General features: G+C 35.8%; 1 long non-coding RNA gene across 2 annotated transcripts; it reads right to left on the bottom strand.

Moving 5' to 3' along the window:
- Positions 1 to 309: 309 nt before the first annotated feature.
- LOC113475104 lies at positions 310 to 3364 on the bottom strand. 2 transcript variants are annotated; one of them, XR_003396849.1, is made up of 4 exons: positions 3282 to 3364; positions 2834 to 2879; positions 2345 to 2498; positions 310 to 327 (listed from the first exon to the last, which is right to left on the bottom strand). It is a non-coding gene; the product is annotated as an uncharacterized LOC113475104 (long non-coding RNA). The 2 variants fall into 2 exon arrangements; XR_003396848.1 differs by having other exon boundaries at positions 2834 to 3352.
- Positions 3365 to 5578: the final 2214 nt, after the last annotated feature.

Genomic DNA, 5578 nt, shown 5'->3' on the forward strand with positions numbered 1-5578 from the left:
ATTTGTATTTTACACGCTGTTTAAATTTACGCACATTTTATGTACATGGTACTTCTGAATATGATGATGCATATATACAGTTGGCAGGACGTATTTTTAACAAATAACAACGCTCCTTTACAGTCGCGGAGTTACGGTTATACAATTCTGTAAATATTCTTTGTTTGCCAACAAATACGGGAAGATAATGATAAAGAAAACATGTTTTATATTACACCAAAATACTATACAAGACGGGAAACAAGTGTCTTACTTTTGGTTGAGTCTCCAGTATTTTGTAAATGTGGTTCAGTTGGTGAAACAGATTTTGGTGCACCCACTGTGAAACTATAAGAAATATATAAAATATAATATAAGGTTAACGCTTGCATGTCGTACATTAGCATATGTCGACTGTTTACCACCATATGTATAGTTTTGTAGGAGGAGATGGGACACCTTTAGCACATAATATAAAAATATCCTGATCGTGTTTTAAACCTATTAACTACGGTCTATGCCAGTCGTTACGATACGGCTCCTCAATGTTTTAAATGTTTACTACCAAATGGGACGATAAATTGGAATAAAAATTTGTCCCATCTTTCCAACTATACATATTATTTAACTTTTAACCATATTTTCCACTTTATGAAACCCGATACCAAGCGTTACCAGAATAGAAACATTGTTAGCCGTCAAAATATAAGCATCGTGCTTTGACGTGTCATTTATCCACGTTAAACAGCATTTGTTGTCTTTTTTACACGAGGCACACTGTTCATGCCATAGAAAGGCGTATACAAGGTACATAATTTATTCATGCAGTTTATGGTTACTGTCACAACTCATGCTCACATACGTAATATGTTGCTATTTCCTTTGCACATGTTTGGTGCGTGTGAGCTTACGTAATTATCTACAACGATAATTACGTATCGGGGAAGTCGTGGAACGTAACATTCCCGCTGTTACGCATTTAAATGGTGCAGTTATCACGAAGTTATTTTGTTTGCGTCCTTCGTCGTGAAATTGTTTCGTATATAAGCGTATCGTAAGTCCATAAGAAACATGATTATACAAGGGTGAACTAAACTGAGTTGCGTGTTGTTGTAAGTAGAAGGAACAAGCATCACGACGTTAACTACGACGATTAACGGGACTAGCTTCGAGACACCCCTTCGATAGTTAATTCCAGCTAAACCACATCCATTACTCTTAAAAACATGACAGTTACCGTTCGTTGAACCAAAGTACCGGAAACTAAGCTTCCTTTAACGAAGTGATTAATCAACCAAACATTTCGCTTATGTAACGAATAGACGTTAAACTAAAGAACAAACTCTGTGTAATTTATGTACAGACTGCCGCAATATATTTTAAGGTTTTATCGAGTTGTCCTTTGTTTATATAGTTGGATGGGGAAAGATGGGACACCTTCATTCCATTTTCTCGTACATTTTGGTAGTAAACAAAGAACATTCAAAAAATTATAAAACCTTTTTCAAGCGACTTTTATAGACCGTTGTTAATTGTTTAAAACACGATCAGGATATTTATATGTTTTGTGGTAAAGGTGTCCCATCTTCCCCCACCCCACTATACATGTTAAAATCTTCTTAATGTAGGGTAAAATAGAATAACTTTGACGCATAATATTTCATATTTACTGATCGTATTTTTAGCAATTAACAACGTACGTACTGTCAGAGTCGTGAGACTGCGGGTATAGAATTCGTTGAATTTTGTTTGTTTGGGGTTTCGGCCTACTGCCGAACTAGACGACAAGATAAAATGTCCCATCTTATCTAAACCCCTTATATGTAATGTTGCTTTTATAATAACTTGTATATAGCATTAAGTTTAAGGGTAAAACATTTTGAGCGTTTAGTAAAGTTTTATGTGGTCGATCTATGACAACTATTTGTTTATTTACATCAAACACACGATCGCTTCGACAAATTACTGGTAACATCCGGACACGCAGCGCCATCAACACAAAATCATAGAACGATTATTGACACGTAAATAACAATATCAACAAAAAAATTGTCGACTCATGTTTGAACCAGTTTCCTAGTACCTCTGGTTCCTATTAAGACCAAAAGGTTGCGAGTTCGACGCTTGGCTAATACACTTTTGCTATGTGTCTGATTTCCACTGTACAGCTAACTTTAACAGCTACAATCAAGCATTCATATCTCTTAGCCAATGATTTAAATAATTTAGTTGTGCGGAAAATGATAAAACAATGGCTTATCGGAAGCATTTATATCACAATGAACGTACATGTAAAACTGATGTAATGTATAAAATCTCGGTAATGCAAATTTGAAAGTAATATAACAATACCACATTCACTAACCTTAAATTGTTACCGGTTTTTCTCAGAGCAAAGTCATATCCAAAATACGAAGGAGGCGTTCCAGATGGTAAACTACTTGTTGTTGAGTTGGACGAAGTCACGAGAGGTGAGAACACGAAGCGTAACGTCCGGGTATTAGTTTCCACATTGAAACCTTTAACAAAAATCGTAAAGAGTGTGCACCAACAGAACATATATACTAGTTTCACATTTGTCAATCGCATGTCGTTATATTTTATATCTATAACCAAAAAAAATATTAGAATAAATCACTTATTTAAATTAAACTGAACCTACACCACTTCTTAGGTGTCTGTTTGTCTTTAACAAAGTGTGCGGCCAAAGCTTGGCTGAGAACTGTTGGATCTTAGTCGTGGTTTGACTGGTTATCCTTATTACTAAATTAAGCATCGCTAAATTTTGCGGTGACGTAACAGTCTCATAATTTAGTTGTCTCGCTAGAAAACTGTAAAATTTTGTCTCGCTTACCTTAAAAGGTTCTAATGGATTTGTATTCAAATTTTTCATGTTTGGTCTGTATTTAATATTTAAATTGTTGTTATAACTTCGCCAATCAGCATTGTAAAAATATATACGGTAAAGTGGGTAAAGGTGGGAAATCCTTTCTATTTTCTTGTCCCATTTGGTAGTAAACAAATAACATTCAAAGAATTATAAAACTGTATCCTCACAACTCCCACAGACCATTGTTAATTGTTTAAAAAACTATAAGGATAATTGGATATTATGTGCTAAAGGTGTCCCATCTTCCCTCATCCTACCATATCTGTAGACTTCGAAACATTTGTTTGATTTGTCGTAGCGGAATAAACCACGTTTTTAGTTCCCTAACTTAAAGATTCAACGCAACGGTAATATACCATGATTCATTACTTTCCTACAGTTGTTTTTTAACACAAAAATATTTTGATCTTACCTGACGTATTTTGAGTGCGGAATCGAACATGTCAGTTTTCTTTAGTTTTCCTTCTTTTCCGGTGGAACAACAAAAACAAGACAAACACAAACAACAAGAACAACAAATAAGTGGATAAGAAAAATGACCAGCTTACCGTACTATAATGAGTTGAGAAACCATATTGCGCGAAGTTTAAACTGTTGGTTAGAGACGATTCGTTTCCATTTGAACCTATGTTTAATTTAAACCTTTATCTAAGCATTCGTTTTTAAAATGTAGTAGGGTGGAGGGACGGGACAGTTTAGGCACATATGTTCCAAATATTCAGATCGTGTTTTAAACAATTAACAACGGTCAATGGAAGTCATGAGAATACGTTTTTTTATAATTATTTGAACGTTCTTTGTTTACTACCATATCGGACAAAAAATAGATTGAAAAAGTGTCCCGTCTCCCCCACCCTACTATATATACGTGCGTTGCAGGGCGACGACAGTCGTTATAACACGGGTGTTCTGTTTCGTATACATCACTCGTGCTCTAAACATTGTACCACGGCGCCGGATTTTAAAAAAATGTACGCAAGGTTAAGTGAACAAGTCGTATAGCGTGGCCTGCTTAGTTTTAAATGATATGACTAACCCCGGACAAGCGAAACTATAAAACTGTCTTGGAAACTCCATTGAGAACGTGATTTCAGATCATTTTTGTCCAGCGCCGTGGCAAAGCGGTTAGCGCGCCTGCTTCTAGCTGAGAGGTAAAGGGTTCAAGCCTCGTCGCGGCTACTATTGTGGGTGTATGTGTCCTTGGGCAAGACACTTAACGGCAATTGCTTCAACCCAGTGCTCACTAATGGATTGTCCAAATTATCAACCATACACAAAAAAAAGAAAAAAATATATTTACCCAAAAAGTAACATACAAGGTATAAGCTGGCACGAGGTGTATGAACATCCGTGTTATAACGACTATCGTTTTCCGGCCATGTGAGCATAAAGTAAGCTACATTCCTTCAATCTTTCATCATAGATTCGCTTGCACAATTGTGCAATAAACGCAAAATGACTATACCTCACCTTCTAATGTTAGAACAAAAATTTGGTTGTTCAATTCCTGCACGATTTCATCAAGACCTTCAAAATCGGTGAAAAACACGCGTTTGTTGGACGAAGTTCCAGTGGCAATAATCTTAGAACAAAAAAATGACATTGGTACTGTAGAATCCGACATACGTGAGATGTAATTCTGGAAACACGTCCGTATATGATTAGCAGTGTTCTGGATTGTTCTACTTCTAAAAGCTCGCGGTGGCGGTATAGCAACAATAATTATATACGTTTTGCTTTTGTTCTGTGTCTTTTTGATATAGTATATAGGGTAGGACAAGTCGCGACCCGTGGTAAAGCGGGACTTTTAATAAAATGTCCCAGTAGCATTCTTAGGGTTCAACAAAGTGCGCGGCAAAGGCGGTTACTGTTGTTGAAAAATAAAGTTCAGTGTTGAACGAATACAACATTTTGGTTTTCTAGGTAATCAAATTCAAACACAATAAATGGGAGATAATAAATAAACTTTTTTTAAAATATACACTTTATATCATTATTATCAATTCCCGTTTTTACAAGCTAATTTGTATTTATAACTGTTCCGTTTTGCCCTGTGTGTTTTTGAATCGCTAAAACTACATCACCTGGTGTGCTTTTGGGAATCGCTAAGTAACTCCTCATATATTGAAGTGTTGTCAGAGTGTTGTCAAATAATAAATGTATGATATAACTAGTTCGTAGTATCACCCCAAAACCCGTCATAGAGTCTTACCCAACCCAACTGCATGCGATGATTAACCATTTCGACAAACCATTAGTGACAACTATATAGAAACAGTATAGAGAGAACAGTTACGTGTCCGGTCTATAAGGAAACAGACATTAAGCATTTGTGATTAACATTGAGCGGAGACGAATATAAATTATAAATAGGTTGTTTTAGAATTACTTCTACGAAAAGAACAAATGCATCTACCCTGAGTTCGTTAATATCTGCTGTCCCAACACCAATAGCAAACGTAGTAATGTTGAGACTTCGTGCATAGTCTGCGCTTGCCTTCAAGTACGGGAAATCAGTGGATCTGTAACATAGCTTGTATTTTTAACATGCTGAATGATGCATGTAGTTTTTTTTTTAGTTTGTCAAATCTGCATAATTTACATAAAGAAACTATTATTTGTCCCTTCAATTATGGTGGCTAATCGATAAAACACCTTCGTACAAAGGAGTATGGTGTAGCCCTTGCGTTACTCTGTTTATTAAGGTAA

This window comes from Ciona intestinalis, unplaced genomic scaffold (assembly GCF_000224145.3).
Source record: "Ciona intestinalis unplaced genomic scaffold, KH HT000103.2, whole genome shotgun sequence".
Classification (NCBI taxonomy): Eukaryota; Metazoa; Chordata; class Ascidiacea; order Phlebobranchia; family Cionidae; genus Ciona; species Ciona intestinalis.